Raw genomic sequence first — 22,980 nt, 5'->3', positions numbered from 1 at the left:
GGTGATGTCCTGGTAGTCAGTAAATGTGGGGCTGATAGTGCTGTCCTGGGAGACAGTAATGGTAAAGCCGGAGGTGCTGTCCTGGGAGACAGTAATGGTGAAGCTGGAGGTGCTGTCCTGGGAGACAGTAATGGTGAAGCTGGAGGTGCTGTCCTGGGAGACAGTAATGGTGAAGCTGGAAGTGCTGTCCTGGGAGACAGTAATGGTGAAGCTGGAGATTTTGTCCAGGTAGTCGGGAATTATATGCAGGAAGGAATACATATAAATGACCTCATAGGGGACAGGAACCGTAGTGGGGAAACAAGTGTAGTAAAGATAAGATAAAACCAATATTGCAAACTAGAAATACGACAGGAAATAGCAAACAAGAGGACTCCACTAGCTATAGTGAGGATATATTACCAAAAACAACTGGTGGGAGCTCAATTGTTGGTGCTAGGGAGGATAGGAATAAGACAGGGAAACATGCACCAACAGGGAATACAGTCACAGAAACCCAAGGCAAATGGAAACCAAGCCTGTGCACATACTATGCACTTGGTATCTGCAGGCATGGGAAATCTGGAAAAACAGACAGGACGTGCAACTATGACCACCCTAGAAAATGCCATGCCCATATGACAACAGGAAAATGCAAACTCCCTTCCTGTAAGCTTTTTCACCCTGAAATGTGTACCTCTTCAGTACAGGAAAGACTGTGCTATAACTTAAATTGCCAGGCACACCATCTAAAGGGTACAAAAAGATACAAAACATCCAGGCCATGGGAAAACCTGGGTAGCCACAGCCACTCAAGAGGGAGAGGTTTTTTAGTGCCAGGAAGGAAAAAAAACTGGCAGGAAATGGCAGAAATCGTACACCAAATCCAGTCATTCCTGGAGTGGAACCACAGTCGATGGCCTCCACTCCAAACCAACAGATACAGATACTAATGCCGGAAAAAAAATCCCCCCCCAGTACCAACAATACCACCAGTCCGATGACATTCTTCTTTGCAAATATACAGGGTCTAAAGCCAGCAACAAACAACAAAATACCTTTCATCCGTGGACTGCTTGCAGAGGCAAAGGCAATGTTCGCGGCTTTCACTGAGACCCACATAAAGGATCACTTGGACAACGAAATATGGATCCCAGGTTACAACCTATACAGATGTGACAGAGTGAACAGGCAAAAGGGGGGATGGGGGGTTGGCCTGTACATTGCAGAGTCACTTGTTTGCACAGAACTGCTAAATGCCTCAAATGATGTAGTGGAAGTTTTAGCAGTAAAGGTCGAGAACCAAAACCTAGTCATTGTGGTAGTCTACAAGCCTCCAGATGCAACATCCCAGCAATTCCAGGAACAGCTGTTAAAAATTGACCACTGTCTGGAAAATCTTCCAGCTCCTGCACCCAACATCTTGCTCCTGGGGGATTTCAACTTAAGGCACCTAAAATGGAGGAATATAGCAAATAATATTGTTGCAGTAACAACACCAGGAGGCAGCTCTGATGAAAACTCACACTCACACGAGCTTTTAAATCTCTGCACAAAATTCAATTTAAACCAGCAAATAATAGAGCCTACTAGACTGGAGAATACACTAGACCTCATCTTCACTAACAATGATGATCTGATAAGAAATGTCACCATATCAAAAACAATATACTCAGATCACAACATAATTGAGGTTCAGACATGTATGCGTGGAGCCCCAGACCGACATAATGAGACTAGTCACGAGGGAGCATTCACCAAATTCAACTTCAATAACAAAAACATAAAGTGGGACCAAGTAAACCAAGTCCTAACCGATATAAGCTGGGAAGATATACTAAGCAACACAGACCCCAACGTATGCCTAGAACAGATTAACTTGGTGGCACTCGATGTATGCACAAGGCTTATTCCTCTAAGAAAAAGGAGGAGTAGATGTAAAATAGAAAGAAACAGGCGCTCCCTTTACAGGCGACGGAAAAGAATAACAGAGCGGCTAAAAGAGGTCAATATATCTGAAATGCGTAGGGAGACACTGGTCAGAGAAATAGCAAGCATCGAACTCAAGCTAAAGGAATCTTATAGGAGTCAGGAATCGCGGGAAGAACTAAAAGCCATAAATGAAATCGAAAGAAACCCAAAGTATTTCTTCTCCTATGCCAAATCAAAGTCGAGAACAACATCCTGTATTGGGCCCCTACTTAAACAAGATGGGTCCTACACAGATGACAGCAAGGAAATGAGTGAGCTACTCAAGTCCCAATGTGACTCAGTTTTTAGCAAGCCGCTAACCAGACTGAGAGTCGAAGATCAAAATGAATTTTTTATGAGAGCCACAAAATTTGGTTAACACAAGCCTATCCGATGTTATCCTGACGTCAAATGACTTCGAACAAGCGATAAATGACTTGCTCATGCACTCTGCCCCAGGGCCAGACTCATGGAACTCCGTGTTCATCAAGAACTGCGAGAAGCCCCTATCACGAGCCTTTTCCATCCTATGGAGAGGGAGCATGGACACGGGGGTCGTCCCACAGTTATTAAAAACAACAAACATAGCCCCACTCCACAAAGGGGGCAGTAAAGCAACAGCAAAGAACTACAGACCGATAGCACTAACATCCCATATCATAAAAATCTTTGAAAGGGTCCTAAGAAGCAAGATCACCACCCATCTAGAAACCCATCAGTTACACAACCCAGGGCAACATGGGTTTAGAACAGGTCGCTCCTGTCTGTCTCAACTATTGGATCACTACGACAAGGTCCTAAATGCACTAGAAGATAAAAAGAATGCAGATGTAATATATACAGACTTTGCAAAAGCCTTCGACAAGTGTGACCTGGAGTTTACCTGGAGAGAGTTCTGGGGGTCAACGCCCCCATGGCGTAATAGCGCACAAAATGCGTGCTAAAGGAATAACAGGAAAAGTCGGTTGATGGATCTATAATTTCCTCTAACAGAACACAGAGAGTAGTCGTCAACAGAGTAAAGTCCGAGGCAGCTACGGTGAAGAGCTCCGTTCCACAAGGCACAGTACTCGCTCCCATCTTGTTCCTCATGCTCATATCTGACATAGACAAGGATGTCAGCCACAGCACTGTGTCTTCCTTTGCAGATGACACCCGAATCTGCATGACAGTGTCTTCCATTGCAGACACTGCAAGGCTCCAGGCGGACATCAACCGAATCTTTCAGTGGGCTGCAGAAAACAATATGAAGTTCAACGATGAGAAATTTCAATTACTCAGATATGGTAAACACGAGGAAATTAAATCTTCATCAGAGTACAAAACAAATTCTGGCCACAAAATGGAGCGAAACACCAACGTCAAAGACCTGGGAGTGATCATGTCGGAGGATCTCACCTTCAAGGACCATAACATTGTATCAATCGCATCTGCTAGAAAAATGACAGGATGGATAATGAGAACCTTCAAAACTAGGGAGGCCAAGCCCATGATGACACTCTTCAGGTCACTTGTTCTATCTAGGCTGGAATATTGCTGCACACTAACAGCACCTTTCAAGGCAGGTAAAATTGCTGACCTAGAAAATGTACAGAGAACCTTCATGGCGTGCATAACGGAGATAAAACACCTCAATTACTGGGAGCACTTGAGGTTCCTGAACCTGTATTCCCTGGAACGCAGGCGGGAGAGATACATGATTATATACACCTGGAAAATCCTAGAGGGACTAGTACCGAACTTGCACACGAAAATCACTCACTACGAAAGCAAAAGACTTGGCACACGATGCACCATCCCACCAATGAAAAGCAGGGGTGTCACTAGCACGTTAAGAGACAATACAATAAGTGTCAGGGGCCCGAGACTGTTCAACTGCCTCCCAGCATACATACATAAGGGTTATTACCAACAGACCCCTGGCAGTCTTCAAGCTGGCATTGGACAAGCACCTAAAGTCGGTTCCTGACCAGCCAGGCTGTGGCTCTTACGTTGGTTTGTGTGCAGCCAGCAGCAACAGCCTGGTTGATCAGGCTCTGATCCACCAGGAGGCCTGGTCACAGACCGGGCCGCGGGGGCGTTGACCCCCGGAACTCTCTCCAGGTAAACTCCAGGTATGTCATAGAACTCCAGTAGGTTTGTGACACAAGATTTCCCATCCCTGAAACCATGTTTGTAGACAGCCTGTACTGTCTGCACAGACAGCCCATGCTGTCTGCCAGCTTAGTTCATATTTTGCGCCACTCAGGTGCTGGCCTCTGTAGCCAGGCCTCCCGGTGGGTACGCCAGCCTGCCCAGACTTGCCTCACCCTCACTCACACAGCGGCCTAGCAGGAAGACACAAGGCCTCCCAGCTCTCTCTCATGGGATGGCCCTGCCCGGGCCATGGGCTCAAACACACAAGCCTGTGTACCCACCACGACTTAACAATAAAGTAATAATGCCTCCGAAGACGTATCATTTCAACTACCCGCTTTCAGCCCTACCAAATAATCCTTTTTTTATAATGGTGACAGCGGTGCTCGCAGCAGTTGTGTTTGCCTGGAGAGTTGTGTTTGTCTGAGGATCAAAGAGGTATGAAGTCATCTTCACTTCATCACCCTACACAAGAAGCATCCGTCTCTCAATGAGTTATCCTGATGTCGTGTCTGCACGTTTGAGCATCCAGACACAGGTACAAGCAGGATCCAGCCGAAATTTGCCGAAATTCTCCGAGAATTGTAAGTGACCCCACGCTACAGCGTCCCATGCTACAGTGTCCCACGCTGTTTCTCAAGTCACGTGTTCAGCGTCACTTGTATGTTGCTGTTGTTGTTGTTCAGCTCAGCACAGCCGTTTCAGCAAGCCAGAGGTGAGTTTTGTGGTGATTTCTGCATCCAGTGTGAGTTCTCTACGTATTTGTGGGTGGGGGAGGAGAGGAGAGGAAGTGGCTGTTCCTCACCTTGTCCATGCTCGCCCTACTCACGCTCACCCGTCTACCATACACCACTCACCACTGCCCACTCCCTCTGCTGTGTTTTCTGCTGTTTTCCATGTGAATTCATTGCCAGAGCTGTGTATCCGAGTGCCCAAGGCCACTCGAAGCTACGTGGACCAGCATGCCACGTAGATCACGACGCCACGTGGATCCCGACGCCACGTGGGTGTGGGCGATGCCACGTAGATCACGATGTCACGTGGATCACGACGCCACGTGGGTGTGGGCGATGTCACGTAGACCTACGAGGTATGTGAGTTACCAGATGTCCCAGGTCTCATGCTGTGGTCTGCTGCCCGCATCACATTGACGTCACCGACGATGCTTCCCGACTTCATGACGTCATGATGTCTGCCTGACGTCACCTCGAGATGTCTGCTACGTCACCTCGAGATGTCTGCTGACGTCACCTCGAGATGTCTGCTGACGTCACCTCGAGATGTCTGCTGACGTCACCTCGAGATGTCTGCTGACGTCAGTGCTGCTGATGTCATCACGCCTGACATCACATGATGTCACATCGAGTGTTTCTAGTAATTATTTTAATATTGTCGAGAAGATTGAGAGAAGATATATGTCATGTGTTAATTAATTCCTCTCAGTCAGTGTTCTCACATTTTAGTATATGTCTTAGTGTCAGTTTTGTGCACAGAAAAGCATCATTTGCTAGTTTAAGCCATGTTGTACTGCGGTGTGTTTTTAAAGTTTCCGTGTGTCCAGTGAGGTCTGAGCCAGACCTGAGTAGCACCACTGTGTTAAGTCACCCGTGTGACCAGTGTGTTTGACAGCTATCAGACAGCCCCGAGTGACCGAGCCCCTTTGTACAGAAAGCTTTTATGCTCGTCGCTCGTGATGTTCTGCAGAATCGTACCTGCTACGATTCCCATCGAGATTTGTTTCACTTCACCTCCAGACCTTCAGAGTGCAGTTATATGTAGAGAAACAAGTCTGGGGACGCTTAGACTAACCTCTGCTATAACTCCAACTGTCGAGAGATGATACTCGTCAAGCCGCAGTCAGGCCCGTCGGCAGGCGCTGTGTCAGCCTCGTGTCACAAGCTTCAGTGAGCAGCCTGCACAAAGATGTCACTTTGACTGCTAGCTCTCTCACTGCAGTCTGGTGTATGATGTTACGACTCCCAGATGTTTCGCCCAGTCGTCTCTGCCACGACTCGCTCCACAACTTGCTCCACGCTCGCCGGCAGTGACAGCCCAGCAACAGTACCAGTCGAGAAGTGTCCTCCTGAGTCGCTTGCCAGAAGTCCTGCCCAGTTGCCGAGTTTTGTCGACGCCTCACTCGAGGGCACCAGCATGTTGTGCCCCAGGTTGAGTGAAAACCTGCAGCGACTCCTACGATGACTGCTTCACCGTTCCAGAGGAGACCGTAACCTGTTACGTCACAGCTCAGCCGCAGCGATGTCTCCCATGTTGCAGTATCTGTCCAGACGCAGGAAGGCGTGCAGTGATGCACTTCGATGCTCACTGCCTATGACCACGATGTTTAGCACACCCCACATGTTTTTTCTTCCCTCCCTGTAGGAAGTTTTTTTTTTCCATGTCCGTATGTATATATATGTTTTTATTTTGTGTTCTGTGCCCTGTTCCTACGAGAGAGAGACCGAGGTTCTTTTACTACCAGTATTGTCGTGTCGGGACGACGCGCGGTAGGTGGCCGAGCGTATGTAGACAGCCTGTACTGTCTGCACAGACAGCCCATGCTGTCTGCCAGCTTAGTTCATATTTCACGCCACTCAGGTGCTGGCCTCTGTAGCCAGGCCTCCCGGTGGGCACGCCAGCCTGCCCAGACTTGCCTCACCCTCACTCACACAGCGGCCTAGCAGGAAGACACAAGGCCTCCCAGCTCTCTCTCGTGGGATGGCCCTGCCCGGGCCATGGGCTCAAACACACAAGCCTGTGTACCCACCACGACTTAACAATAAAGTAAGAAGCCTCCGAAGACGTATCATTTCAACTACCCGCTTTCAGCCCTACCAAATAATCCTTTTTTATATGTTGGCTGCTGTTGATGAGATCATTCCTTTCTAGGTGTTCCACCGCTCTTCTCCTGATAATCTTCTCCATGACTTTGCATACTATACATGTCAGTGACACTGGTCTGTAGTTTAGTGCTTCATGTCTGTCTCCTTTTTTAAAGATTGGGACTACATTTGCTGTCTTCCATGTCTCAAGCAATCTCCGTTTCGATAGATATATTGAATATTGTTGTTAGGTGTGTGTGTGTGTGTGTGTCTGTGTGTGTGTGTGTGTCTGTGTGTGTCTGTGTGTGTGTGTGTGTGTGTGTGTGTGTGTGTGTGTGTGTGTGTGTGTGTGTGTGTGTGTGTGTGTGTGTACTCACTTATTTGTTTGTACTCACCTATTTGTGGTTGCAGGGGTCGAGTCACAGCTCCTGGCCCCGCCTCTTCGCTGATTGCTACTAGGTCCTCTCTCTCCCTGCCCCATGAGCTCTATCATACCTCGCCTTAAAACTATGTATGGTTCCTGCCTCCACTACATCACTTTCTAGGCTATTCCATGGCCTGACTACTCTATGACTGAAGAAATACTTCCTAACATCCCTTTGATTCATCTGAGTCTTCAACTTCCAATTGTGACCTCTTGTGTCTGTGTCCCATCTCTGGAACATCCCGTCTTTGTCCACCTCGTCTATTCCGCGCAGTATTTTATGTGTTATCATGTCTCCCCTGACCCTCCTGTCCTCCAGTGTCGTCAGGCCGATTTCCCTCAACCTTTCTTCATAGGACAATCCCCGTAGCTCTGGGACTAGTCTTGTTGCAAACCTTTGCACTTTCTCTAATTTCTTGATGTGCTTGACTAGGTGTGGATTCCAAACTGGTGCTGCATACTCCAGTATGGGCCTGACGTAGATGGTATACAGAGTCTTAAACGAATCCTTACTGAGGTATCGGAACGCTATCCGTAGGTTTGCCAGGCGCCCGTATGCTGCAGCAGTTATCTGATTGATGTGCGCCTCAGGAGATATGCTCGGTGTTATACTCACCCCCAGATCTTTTTCCTTGAGTGAGGTTTGCAGTCTTTGGCCATCTAAACTATATTGTGTCTGCGGTCTTCTTTGCCCTTCCCCAATCTTTATGACTTTGCATTTGGCAGGGTTAAATTCAAGGAGCCAGTTGCTGGACCAGGCTTGTAGCCTGTCCAGGTCTCTTTGTAGTCCTGCCTGATCCTCATCCGATTTGATTCTTCTCATTAACTTCACATCATCTGCAAACAAGGACACTTCTGAGTCTATCCCTTCCGTTATGTCGTTCACATATACCAAGAACAGCACAGGTCCTAGGACTGACCCCTGTGGAACCCCGCTTGTGTGTGTGTGTGTGTGTGTGTGTGTGTGTGTGTGTGTGTATGTGTGTGTGTGTCGTGCCGAATAGGTAAAACTTGCGTTTTTGGCTTATATAGCAACGCTCTTCTTGCCGAATATGGCAAGCGAAAATTTGAGTATGCAATAATTTCGCAAAAAATTAACTCTGAACCTAACGAAAAAAATATATTTCATTGTGTCTGTTTATTATTAAATTATTATAAACTTATCCAAAATATATTTAACTGGATTAGGCTAAATTAAATTGCCCTTGTTATAATAAGGTTAGGTAAGCTTCTAAGTTTTTTTGGTACAAAATTTTTAATTTTTACATTAACATAAATGAAAAAAAATATATCTTTAAACGTATAAGAGAAAATTTTTAGAAAGGATTTAATTTTAAACGAGTTCTTACTAACTGACCAATTTTCCACATTCGGCACGACATATTATATTGTATATACTAATATATATATATATATATATATATATATATATATATATATATATATATATATATATATATATATATATATATATATATATATGTCGTGCCGAATATGTAAAACTGGTCAATTAGGAAGAACTCATTTAAAATTAAGTTCTTTCCAAAATTTTCTCTTATACGTTTAAAGATATATTTTTTTCATTAATGTTAATGTAAAAATTTTTAATTTTGCACCAAAAGAAAGTTAGAAAACTCACCTAACCTTATTATGACAAGAACAATTTATTTTAGCCTAACCCAACTAAATATGTTTTAGATTTGTTTACAATAATTTAATACTAAACAAACTCGGTGAAATATATTTTTTTCGTTAGGTTCAGAATAATTTTGGCGAAATTATTGCATACACAAATTTTCACTTGTCCTATATGGCAAGATGAGCGTTGCTATTTAAGCCAAGATGGCAAGTTCTGCCTATTCGGCACGATATATGTCACATTAGTTGCACTTGTGTCCTTTTACTTTACAATAATAATACTGGTTGTAGTGGTGGTATCGGTGATGGTTATTGTGGTGGTGGCAGTGGTTATTGTAGCTGGCCTCAGCCTAAGTACTGTTTCTTGTGTTTATAACATCCGTCATAACAATTTACGTGGCAGTAATATTTCTTGTTTTTATAGCGTCAGCCATAACAAAGGAAAAGCTACCTACTCACCTACAGTTAGCAGAGAGAATAAATGAAAGAAGGATGACTTAGCAACCTTCAGAAAACAGTTGCACATTCACATGCCTCTGAGGCATGTTATGGAAGGACATAAGTGCATTTTTAATTTCCTTCTTTTTCATAACCTCCCAAATTCATCCGCCAGCCTTTGTAACTTCTCGTCAGAATCTTTCTCAAGAATTGTGTTATCAGCAAAGGGCATCTGTGACAACTACTTCATGGACATCTTCAAGGAGTGGATCAAGGTCTCAGGACCTTGATCCACTCTAGCACAAATGTCTGAAGTGTATATATTTCATATTGTCGGTATTAATTTGCTTTCTTTCAAGACATCCTGTAAGTTTTTGTATCACAGCAATGTACAAATTATATACCTCACAGTATGTTGTTAATATCAGTTACTTGTTAATAGCTGACGGGATCACAGCCTCAGACACCCGTTCTCAGATCAAGCCTTATCAACTGGAAAAGAAATATTCCAGGGAAAAAAAAAAAGAGCTGTCAAGGAAAATAAAGGGAAACAATTATATACTGAATACAAGAAGTTTGTAGGATCAACCAGTCATCTTATGTGTTCATGAGATAGAGAAAAGACCAGTAACTCTGCCAGAGTGCAAATTATTTAACAGGTTTCCGAGTCACACTCACATGAGGCTTCGGTAGTACTTCCCTGGACGGTTGCTACTGACTAGTCTACTGCCCATGTTCTTCCAGGATTACCGCCACGATCAAAATAACTATGAAAGCAGTGGTAAAAGAAAATAGTAATAGTGACAGAAAATAATAGTGACAAGATACAGGAAGTAGTGATAAAGGGCAGTGGAAGTAATGATATAAGATAACAGAAGTAGTGACAAAGGATAACAGAAGTGGCGATAAAAAATAATGAAAGTAGTGACAGAAGTCAAGATGTTAATGATTCAGGAGGCTAATGATTCAGCTTTACACGTCAAGTTAGATGATCTAAATTAAGGGGAAGCGCTAAAACCGTCACGGTCATAAAAAAAAAGCATTCAAGTCTTATCTACGGGGAGGGTAGCTCCAGTTCCTTTGATCAAGATCCTTTCACGTGCATCAAGGCATTTCTTCCTTTAAGTAACAAGCATTGCTGAGATGGAAGGCGTCCTGCATCAATTTCTGTAGGTTTACCAAAACTATACATTATAATCAAAAAGAAGCGCTAAGCCACAAGGGCTATACAGCCCAAAACTATATAAATCAGCAATGTGCTGCTACTGTCAATTTGACAGTTAGAGAGAGGAAACAGAAGCTCGCTGTTTACCTGTCATATTCCACATCAAGGATCCTGGCAGGTCATATTGTTAAAGATCTACCGACAAGTTGATAAATACTGTTATTCACTGAATGTTATTGCTAAATATTGATTATTTATTGATCCTGGTAGAGGGGAGCGTCACCATATGTCAGATTAGGACTCCAGACAACGACCAGTGAAGCTTTTGTGACTTTGTATCGAGCTGATCCATTAACGAGGTAAAATATATTCATAACATGATGAGAATTCAATTTTTCAGGTACTTCACGACCCTTAGCGTCTCTCCATAACAATAATAATAGCAGAAATATGCGGTTTCTAAAAACAAATCTTGTGTAACGCCTGAGATATTAATATATGTAAATATTAAAAATTGAATTTTCCAAGTCACCTGCATTCGCCAGGAATCTGCCGAAATATAATAGGTTAGCATTCTGTTGGTTTGGTACAAGCAACAGTAGTGATAACAGATGAACTGGCTACTGCAGCAGCAGCAGCAGCAGCAGCGGCGGCGCCAGTGCATGTTGACATAGTAGTAAATGTAGATATAGTAGTGGTGGCAACAGTAGCAGTAGCATATAAATTCCATTAAGGTAGATAGATATTGGAAAGCGTGTTAGCGACAGACGGGGCGAGGGAGTGACATTATTAGGTCGAATATTGATCAATGTATTTGAGAGAGTGTTCTACGGATTGTGAGATAGTGCAAGTGCTACTCTGATTCGCTTTTAAGGTGTTTTATCTACCCTGATTCACTTATTTGATGTTTTGTCACTATAAACACTGCTTCTCACTTCCTTATTTTGTCTTGCTTCTTAATTACTAGCCTAACATACACTCGTAAGGATCCTAATACCATTGTAAACAACTTAGAGCAAGTTAAATAACAAAAACAGGCACAATACCGTGACTGGAACAATACACAAATAACCCGCACATAGAAGAGAGGAGCTTACGACGACGTTTCGGTCCGACTTGGACCATTTGCAAAGTCAGTGTGACTTTGTAATGGTTAGTTGTAAAACTTCCAGGCCAATCCTTTCAACCCCTCAAGGGAGGTTACTTGAAGATGGTGAGGGGCTCTTGATCTAGGGAACTGGATCTGTGCTTCACTTCCCTGAATTAAGCCTGAATGCCTTCCATTTGTATAATCCCTACGGGTTTAGTGCTCCCCATAATGATGATGATGATAATAATAATAAATGTTTTCAACAATATACAATGAAGACCAAAAATGTTTAAGGGCTGATTTAGCCTCAGTTTGACCCCCATCCGTCCCCTTCGGAGCTTAGCGACGTTTCACAACCCCACACTTTAGAAAGGAAACATAATACAACGCTTCGGTTCGTCCTGAGCCATTATTAAGTTATAATGACCTTAGGTTGACTAAACCCCGAAAGGTTATTAACCCTGGATAACCGAACAAACTTAAATTAATGGCATATTTTCACTTAGGTCCTTAGGATATGACCCATAATGTCAGGTTAAAGGCAGCAGGTGTAAGGATACTTGCTCATGTCTCGCACCACTCGGAAATCAAACCTCGAAAAAGATGGAGCTCATATTTCCGGGTCAGGGGCGAAACAGTCAAAGGAACCGTTGCTAAATTGTTTAAGACTTTACATTGATAGAAGACAGAAATACAGGTGTCTGGGAACAAAGATGTTCCAGTAATGGAAAGAAGGGAAGAACAACTGCGAAAATGTGAAAATGTTCAGAAAACAGGGTGGCTAACTCAAAAATTACTGATAAAAATAGGGAAATTGGTCTAGAGTCAGAGGGGAGGAGAGACAAAAATCTTCCTTGTCTATCATACAAACAGCCGGAGAGCAAGAAATAAAATAGGAGACCTAAGAATAACTGCATTTAAAAGAAACAAATGTTGCAATAACCGAGATCTGGTTCTATCCGAAAGTTAGGGATATGTGTACATGCTGAATGCCACATACACAGGTATAAATTATTCAATGCTACCCAAGAAATAAGCTTTGATAATTTTATTTACCCATGCAACCTACTGTCTTCATATTCGTTCGAAATCGGTTGGCTTTGCCTGCATATTCACTCGAAATCTAATACAGTATTTTCATACTAATTTGAAACTAATTAACAACAACAATTACAAAATCTGAAGCACACTTAATTAAGTAGTTTTCCTACACAAGGCTATTAAGCTGGTTGGATTCGATGTAGAGAGCCTTATGAATGGAGATGCCGTGATGCCGGCGAAGTGATCTTCGTTCAAGGAATTGGGTCTACTTTCCACTTCCTTGGATCAAGTCTGATTACCTCCCAATCATCACGCATTGCTTAGCTCTTCTGCACTGCTCCACGAAGACGCTAGTCACCCACGCCCTGTCAGCAATCAGGAAGTCAGTATGCCAAGGTCAATCAAGTTAACTTCCAGTATGATACTTGACCCAATGATACCTGTTCTTGCGACCGCTCAGCCACTTAAAAAAAGTTGGTAACTGACGTGGTTTTCTCGTACGTTTCCTAACTCGTTCATAAACGCACGTGTCTTAGGAAGATATCCTTCTTTTCCGCCTTCAAAGGAGGATTCCTTGCTGCTGGTGAAAAGTTTTAAAAGTTCAATCAAACGACCCCCTTATCATTTACCCCTGGCACTCCAAACTTACCTACTATGTCCTCTACAACAGCGTAAATCCGAGCTGAAGCTAATCTCCAATTCCTCAGATGAAACCTGAATGCTTCATGTTCCTCGTGCGCTGTATGACTTAAATATATGGGTTTTGCACTTCCCCCATTAATCTAATAATAATCATAGCAACCAGTACCTCTACAAAAGACCTTGCTAAAACTACCCCAATCCAAAACGGTGGAGGTCCAGCTGACATTAAGAACTAAAGACAAATCTCTAACTTGCCTTTATGAGCAATCTTAAAAAGATAATATACATCTGAAAGTATAATATGCACTTATCACTACACAAAATATTCTTAACCCTTGCCAATTTGGCCTCAGGTCAGAAAAAAAATACTAATGATGTTATTCTGATGATGCTAGACTTTGTCTATTTAGCTCTAAGAAATAATCAATATCCAAAGAGCTCTATTGATCTAATAAAAGGTGTTGACGCTACAGACGACAACATACTGCTGCTGAAAGTAAAACGCTGTGGAATCAGAGGTCATGCTCTTTCATCAAGTTTTACCTCATAGCTGTCAGACAGCAGCGTATGACTGTCAATGACACTACCTCATCTACGCAAACTATCAACACAGGGTAACAAAAAAAGGCACAATACTGTGGAACGATACACAGGGTAGCGTCATTAGCCCACTATTATTTCTCATCTATATAAATGACGTACCAAACAGGAACTTAAACCAGTTCTGTTTGAAAATGACACAACATTCGTCATATCAAATTCAGATCCTGATGTCCTCAACAACACAGTGAACGAGGAGCTCGTAAAAATTTCTACTTGGATGGCCACCAACAAATTTGCTCTCGATATTAACAAGACTTTGCGCATGTTGTTGGGGAATAAAACTAAAAATACCCATTTTAGTGTGCAAAATAATTCTCACATCGTAAAGCAAGACGAAGGGAAACTCTTAAGATAAACACCTTGACTGTAACCTGAAATTCAGCACTCACGTCCAACACATATCTAGATAAATTAAAAAAAAAATGTGGGCATTTTATCAAAAATACGTTACTATGTTCCTCAAGCAATATTACTCTGTACTACTCACTAATCTATCCCTGCATCACTTACGGTGTCTGTGCTTAGGAAACGACAACGGCAAACCACCGACAACCTACTGTGACTCAGCAGAAATCAGCTATTTATTACAATAATCACCAATTCAAGTTGCAGACAACACCCTTTCCCCCACTATTCAAGTCTTAACTTACAAAACATTCATATCTACTACTGTGCAGTCTATATATATACTAGACACCTAGTATAGACTTCATCCCAGCGCTCCGACTCTTCCTGGAGAGCCGCAACACAACACACAATACAAGAAATAAGTGAATAAGTAATTTTTATGACTTATCACGTGTTCGACTCAACCTGTCCAAGAACTCCATGTGAATAAAGGATAATGCAAAATTATCCCGATCCGCAACTTGATTCAGTTTTTTTTAATGAACCTTTTTTACCTAACCTAAATTCTGCAAAGATCAATTATGTTAAAACCCAATTTAACATCATTATCTTTGGTTATATAATTCACATTAGCACTCATGGTGTTGTTTTCACTAACACCAATTAAGTGTAAATCCATTAGTCATAACCATTACAAATATATTATAAACCGTCTTACAAACACAGTCCCGATTGCTGGAATTAATATCAGAGATTGTAAACATTCAAGTAAGTAATTATAAGTTAATCTTAAGGCTGCAAGAAATGTTCTGCATAAACAGAGACTTTCTATAAAGAATAACAAAAATGTCAACTATTTCTGTATTAATTATATTGCGTAACTCTATAGAAATCAAAATTATCATTATTATTATCAAGGTCGAGGAACTGGCGCTAGTTAACGTGGTGGCTTCTGTCATCGCTGCGGCTGCTTTTGTAAGATGTTACATCAAACGAAGGAGTAGTTCTTTCCCAAAGAGACTAAGCTTGGTGTATGCATTCATTTTCTTAAGAGATACAGTTTGTCATAATCAGTTACTGCCAGTAAGAAGTCCATCTCTAGCACGGTATCCAATGTATAAGTTTATTATTATTGCGAGTGATGTCACAGGACCTCAAGTGCTAATGTATTTTGTACATTGTGTTAGTGAACACTAAAACTGGAAATAGATGGATAAAACTGTATAGCTATATTAATACGTACTTAGCACTTATTAACTGTAAGGGTTGACAATAGAATTGATTGTCTCCACGTTAATGTGGTTTGTTAAAGAGGCAGTGTGTATTATATGGATCAAGCACTAAGCCAGCTCAGGGGTCCACAAGCCTCGCTGTTCAGTCTCTTACTCTAAATGGGGATTGCTCTTATTTAGAAACGCTGGTTAGGAGTTTCTTACTAATCTTCATGTATATTCGTGGTATGAATGAATATGATGATTATAACCTGATCTCTCTCTCCCCCTCTCTCTCTCCCTCTCTCTCTCTCTCTCTCTCTCTCTCTCTCTCTCTCTCTCTCTCTCTCTCTCTCTCTCTCTCTCTCTCTCTCTCTCTCTCTCTCTCTCTCTCTCTCTCTCCCTCTCTCTCTCTCTCTCTCTCTTTCTCTCCCCCTCTCTCTCTCTTTCTCTCCCCCTCTCTCTCTCTTTCTCTCCCCCTCTCTCTCTCTTTCTCTCCTCCTCTCTCTCTTTCTCTCCTCTCCCTCTCTCTCTTTTACACAGGGTTTGACAAGGTTAGGTTACAGATCCCTAGATTTATTGACAAGCTATTTATAAGTGAAGGATTCCTAACTGTATTGATAAGCTAAGAGCTGTTACTTACATCAGCTCATTTGAAAGCATTTTTATTGTTATGAGACATACAAGTAGGGAACAGGATAAAGTTGGAGCCATCTGTGGGCCAGCATTTTCATTTGATCAACTGACTTTATCTCGTTGACATCATAATACTGTACGAATGTGTTCCAGACTCGAGTCATCCTGGGGATAAATGATCTCAGATGAAGTGATGTTCTGGAGAAGGGTACAGCCAGAGTGAAGTTGCTGCTTTCTGCCCGTCTTGTTCTCTATCCTGTCAAGCAGTCGCAGATGAGAGGGGGGCGGGGAGGCAAACCAAGAAAGTGGAGCATACTCAAGGTGTGAGCGTACTTGTGCCTCATACAGAATCTTGCAACCCCTACTGTCAAGCAGATGCGAGATATGTCGAAGTGCTGTAAGCTTCCTGGCTGCCTTGTTTGCAAGATTTACAACCTGGTTCTTCATGGTCAATTTGGAGTCAAATATCACCCCAAGGATATCAACTTCTTCTCCAGCTCACTCTCTCTACACACACACAGACACACACACACACATATATATATATATATATATATATATATATATATATATATATATATATATATATATATATATATATATATATATATATATATATATATTTAACAAGTCGGCCGTATCTCACCGAGGCAAGGTGACCCAAAAAGAAAGAAAATCCCCAAAAAGAAAATACTCTCATCATTCAACACTTTCATCTCACTCACACATAATCACTGGTTTTGAAGAGGTGCTCAGAATACAACAGTTTAGAAGCATATACGTATAAAGATACACAACATATCCCTCCAAACTGCCAATATCCCAAACCCCTCATTTAAAGTACAGGTATTGTACTTCCCATTTCCAGGACTCAAGTCCGGCTATATAAAAGCGTGACTCAACTGGCTGGCGCTCACTGGCGCACAGTCTCACCACTCACGAAGGTGGCTTAACTAAGCCACAATATGCCACAGGGATGGTGAAGACCACTCTTAGCATCCAACTGGGAGCACAAAGCGATATATGAGACAATACTTCAGAGGAACTTGCGTGGCTTACTTCTCTTGATTTTTTCGCAGACTCGTGTACCATTATTTTTGAAAGCAATTTTTTGTCGTATCAGTCACAGCAAGATTTTGTTGTAAGAACATAATTGATAAATAAGTGTACAATCCTTGTTGTGTGTGGCCCACCACTTGTAAGTGTTACACTTCCTGTGCATATTCATTTCTGGCTCTACGACTGTTCTCCTTATTCACCTGGGTCCTGTGCCTTTTATATTTCTTTCATTCCCTAGCACACTTAGTTTTGGCCTCCCTGCACCTTTAGGTGAGCCATGGGCTTATCCTGGCCTTTTCATTATTCCTGTTACCCTTGGGTACAAACCTCTCCTCAGCTTCCTTGCATATTGTTACATATTCCATTATCTCATTTACTGGATTCCCTGCCAGTTCTCTGTCCCACTGAACCCCGTTCAGGAAGTTCTTCATTCCCGCGTAATCCCCTTTCTTGTAGTGTGGCTTCATTCGTCCGGCTCTTCCTGCTTCTCCCTCCACTTGTAACTCTACTGTGTATTCGAATCTTAAAACACACGACCGCTGGCCCCAAGGAGTCTTTCATATGTGATGTCCTCAGTATCTGCACTACTCAAGGTGAATACCAGGTCCAGTCTCGCTGGTTCATCCTCTCCTCTCACTCTCGTAGTGTTCCTTACGTGCTGGTACATGAAGTTTTCCAGTACCACCTCCATCATCTTAGCCCTCCACGTTTCTGGGCCCCCATGTGGCTCCAAGTTCTCCCAGTCGATTTCTTTGTGGCTGAAGTCACTCGTGATGAGCACCTTTGCTCTGCTTGCATGAGCCCCTCGGGCCACTTCAGCCAGTGTGTCAACCATCACTCTATTACTCTCATCATACTCTTGCCTTGGCCTCCTGCTGTTCTGTGGTGGGCTGTACATCATTGCAATTACCACCTTGGGACCTCCAGACTGAAGCATTCCTACTTCTCCACTGTGTCCCCTCTCCAGATCATCAAAATCCCATCGGTTTTTGACCAGCAGTGCTACTCCTCCGCCCCCTCTGTTCCCCTCTGTCTTTCCTCAGGATCTGATATCCAGATGGAAAGATGGCATCTGTTATCATACCTGTGAGCTTGGTTTCTGTGAGAGCTATGATGTCCGGTGATGCCTCTTTGACTCTTTCGTGCCACTTCTCCCACTTATTTGTTATTCCATCAGCATTGGTGTACCATACCTTTATTTTCCTCTCCAACACTGTGTTTTGGGGGTCTGCGAGGGTATGGGACCTGGCAGTGTACTGTGGGCTTCTATAGCTCAGTGTTGGGCGGGAGCTGTGGGTGTGGATTGTGGTTTGTGAGAAATGGGGGGCTGAAGAATGGGAACATAAGCAAAGAGCTTATTATATTCCTTGGTGACCACTAAATGAAAGTGAATCAAATTTGATCCCATATAGGTATATTTATGATAGGGTGTACGGATGAGTGTAGATACTAGAAGGGTGGCTATTACCCCCACCACCTTCACCATCACCAACCACCCCCACCTCCATCACCACCACAACCCCCACCCCAGTTCTACCACCTCCACTACAGTCGCTACGCCACAAGCCCCCCCCTACCCCCCATCCACCAACACCACGAGTGGTTTCATATCGTCTAATCATTCTTCCATCTCCATAAGTGCTGTCTCATTCGCATGGAAACTAGCATATTCTTGAACGACGCAAGATATCACCGAACTCTGCTGTTTGAGTAGCACAGTTCACCGTAAACCCGCATACCTTCAGCGGAATTGCAAAATCCAAGATTATAAAGGTCGCAATAAGTTATCATTAGACCCCACAGGGCATAATTACATCTTTCAAGATATGCTACTATTATTTCATATATTATGATCTCAGCATATACTTAATCACCTGCCCAATCCAATATGTGATTGCAGTCTCAAAACAATCTAATATCTTATCACCACTACAATGTCGGTCATTTACTAGAGTACAATATCATCGTGTAGCTGGTGTCAAGTGTGGATACAATCTCCATGTATCATAACATCGATATCATATAAACAACAATGAAGTGATTTGTCATAGCCATAACAATGAAATGATTTGTCATCGCTGGAGAAAGAATGCCCTTGGTTTTCCAAAACATCACTAGACTTGGTCAAGACCACTGCGGCCTGAATATACTAGTACAATATATAATTCACAGTAGGGCAAACCATTTACGCTCGCTCAGAGACGAGTTTTTTTTTTTTTACTTAAAAAGTTTCGCTAAAAGTTGTGAAAATAAAGTCTTGTTGTCTGTCTTCGATCCACCATACCTGTTGGCGTACTTTACTTTTTAACAAACATTTAGAATATCTTCTATCATGCTTGCTGGTGTATTTTGTTCCTTTTTCAAACAGGCCTTTCATCTATCTTATCGCAGCCGGCAGGTTGACTGGAAAGAGTGGAGGGCGGGGAGAGAGCCTACTCTAACATTCTTCTCTCAACTGTCTAGATAGCGTGAATGTAGATTGTATTTCTCAGCAGATAACCTTTTTATAGACCGTGGGATCTCTTGCTATCTGCCTTTCCCAAAATGTGATATATTAAGGTATCTTAGTAATAAAAAATAAGATATTTTGAGCAAGTATCTTAAATCTGATTGTAACTGATGAAATATATATACATATTTCCAGATGTACTGCTGTTAGCCTTTTTTTGAGCCTCGTTCTTAGGCTTTTGTTTTTTTTATTATTATTAAAGATTAGCCGGTATTCTCCCGGCCCGGGCCTTTTCCAAGTGGTGGCCCGGCCTTGGCTCCCTCTTTAGGGAGTGTCTGAGACCGAAGTCTCCCATGGGAGGAGGCACAAGTACCTCCTCATCTTTGGAACCAACTGTCCCCAGGCCTAGCCACAAGCCAGGCCTCTCTGGTCTGCCATCCCCGCCCCAAAGGAGCAAATGGGAATGACAGTCTTATGAGCTAAAAGCTCGGACTCAGGCACCTACCCTACCCTAGAAGGGTTAGGCATGGTGTCGATGGCTTTTGTTTATCTATATACATTGTTTGATTTTTCTGGTTTATCCTAGATTCAATTCTACATAATTTAATATAAAAAACATTGCCTAAATAAACATTTATTTATTAGCGGTAAAATTATATGCTTTTTTTTTAGCAAAATTGGACACATCAGCAGTGTGATGCTACCTTATTCTATACGAGTTAATAATGGTAACAAAAGTTTACTATGTTTCCCTGCCATATTTCATCACAGAGGATGGGTCACGTACTATAGTGCTGAAACCTGGCAGACTGAGCTGGTCGACTTCAGCAGACCTGTTCTGGAATAAAGGTAACAGTTCTTCCTTACTGGAGGAAAGAACAAACTCGGAGGAGTGGATGACTTTCAACCGGGGGGAGTCATCCACTCCTCCGAGTTTGTTCTTTCCTCTAGTAAGGAAGAACTGTTACCTTTATTCCAGAACAAACAGCCTACTGGAAGGTTAGCCAGATGGACCTTAACTATCCAAGAGTTCAGTCCCACTTTTGAACATTTACCTGGCAAGTCAAATGTAGTCGCTGATGCTTTATCGCGACACGTTAGTGAAGTTACTGCAGATCCTCCATTTACTGTCGAGGATGTCAAAACTGCACAAAGAATAGATCCCATGTGGTCTGGTGTGATTCGATTCCTTCTCCAGGAAGATCTCATTCTTACTGTAAAGCCACCAGCACCCATTAGTGACTTTGTAATGAGTCAGGAATTACTGTATCGAACAGCCGAGTTGGGTACTCCAAGCAGAAGAGTTTACCAGTTAGTAATTCCACAGTCACTAGTGAACGTAGCTCTACAGCTAGTTCATGATGCACCAGGTGTTGCACACCCTGGTATGGATCGTTCTGTGAAACAAGCCAGAATGAAATACTTTTGGCCACGTATGGCAACTGACATTTCCGAGTATGTTAAGAAATGTAGTGTCTGTATGCAGCATAAAGGAAATGTCAATGGTCCTAACTCAATCCAAGTGTACCCAACCACTAGCGAACCGTGGGAAAGAGTTGCCCTTGATTTGTTAACTAACAACCATTCTGCATATGTAAACCTTACCCTCGCAGAATTGGGTTTAAATGTACATAGTCTGTATAATTAGATGTCCGAGATGAATGAAATTGTCAACTGTGTGTTTATTATTAGCTGATCAGTTTGTCAGAAATTTTTGTGTTCACGTTCCCTCCGTATTCTGAGAATTAACAGTCTAGATTTGAGTGCACCGAATCTGCCTTTCTGTTAAACACTTCTTTGTATATAATTATTCTTCCTCAGAATCCGTAGAGTGCATGAATACAGATCGATCGATCAATTCCATCCATATTGTATAATGATTTGTTCTTATAGTTTGTAATGATTACGTTAACACCCATTACGTCAAAATCATGTTGTACCATCCATTAGTTCTAAGTTATATATGAATTTGTTATTGTATAGAATCAGCCCAGATCCGCCTGCCTGTTCAGCCTATAGTATGGCAGTGTATGTCGGGACGACATACGTAACATGACCGAGCTGTCAGCATAGTTGCTGATCCCTGTATTCCCTGTATTATATAGCATAGCATATTAGTATCATCCATGTGCTTTAGACACGAGACCCCTCGTAGGCCTGTGGCTTTGTGTGACGTCATGGGATGCACACGAGGAGGCCCATTCCTCTGTCCCGTCCTCACTCGGCGGCAGGACATCCAGGCGTAGACAGGCAAGGCAGCTGGGGCTCCATCCCTCATCTCAGTCTGACAATATATTTACCATCCTACAAGTGTGTCTACTTTCAACCTACGATATCTCCATTTAAGAACCCTTTACGATAGACCAATGAGGATATTACTAGGTTCATCATCTACAGGAGCTTCAAAGGTTTCGTTACAGCAGAGCTACAGTTACTATTACTTACTTGGGAATGAGTCATAAGCCGCTGGAGGGGATGAAAAAATTTACCCCCTTCCTGGCAATGGTCGCCAGGAAAGTTCCCATACCATATTGGTGGAGGGCATCCAAATGGTATTGAAATATGAAGATCCTAGATATCTTTTTAAATACCCCTTAAGACACCAACGCCTTTTTTCTTGTCTCTCCCACCAATCTTTTATTCCATTATCACCATTCCCTAACTTATTTTATTATTTTTATGAAAAATTAGGTACAACAACGTTACCCTGTCACAGTACATTTGTGACCACTAAGTAATTATCATACAGAATCAAATATAATAATAAAACATAAACACTAGAAATGTCAAGCGATCGACGTTAAGCTTCCCTTCTCAGTTACTGCAGAAAATTTTGATAAGTTTCCTGGGATTTATGTGTAAGAATTGATAGGGATAATAATGCTCATCTGAAATTGTGTAGGTGTGTATCTTCAGTGACTTTTAAAAAATGTTCTGACACGAAAACTAATATTGTCTATTCTTTACATTCTGTAAGGAGTTGAATAAATAAAGTGAAAATGTTATTTAGAGAATATTAATACTTCAATAATGAAAATGTAGTACACACCTGGAAGTGTTATTAAATTAATTGAAAAGATGTACTGGTAGACAAAAGTTTTTTTTGAGGAAAGAACAACGAAAATGACGGAGTATACATGATTGCACCGGGAATTTGTGGAGAATTAATCTCATTTAATCTAAGCCGACAGAAATAGTATCAGCTAATATAGTGTTCTAAATAATAAGTGAATTTAACGTGTATCTGGAAGGGTTCAGGTATAAAGTGAAACTATCAAAATAAGGATAATACGAATGAAAAACATGAGCTGTTGCTGGAGAATCCACATTG

At 42.3% G+C, this 22,980-nt stretch overlaps 1 protein-coding gene across 2 annotated transcripts in view; it reads right to left on the bottom strand.

Moving 5' to 3' along the window:
* LOC128687120 (epidermal retinol dehydrogenase 2) overlaps positions 1-22,980 on the bottom strand; it is a 156,521-nt gene that overhangs the window by 115,113 nt on the left and 18,428 nt on the right. The window lies entirely within an intron of this gene.

The sequence above is a fragment of the Cherax quadricarinatus genome, chromosome 1 (genome assembly GCF_038502225.1).
Source record: "Cherax quadricarinatus isolate ZL_2023a chromosome 1, ASM3850222v1, whole genome shotgun sequence".
NCBI classification, from domain to species: Eukaryota; Metazoa; Arthropoda; class Malacostraca; order Decapoda; family Parastacidae; genus Cherax; species Cherax quadricarinatus.
The sequence above is the reverse complement of the archived record's forward strand: the minus strand, read 5'-3'. Positions and strand labels throughout refer to the sequence as shown.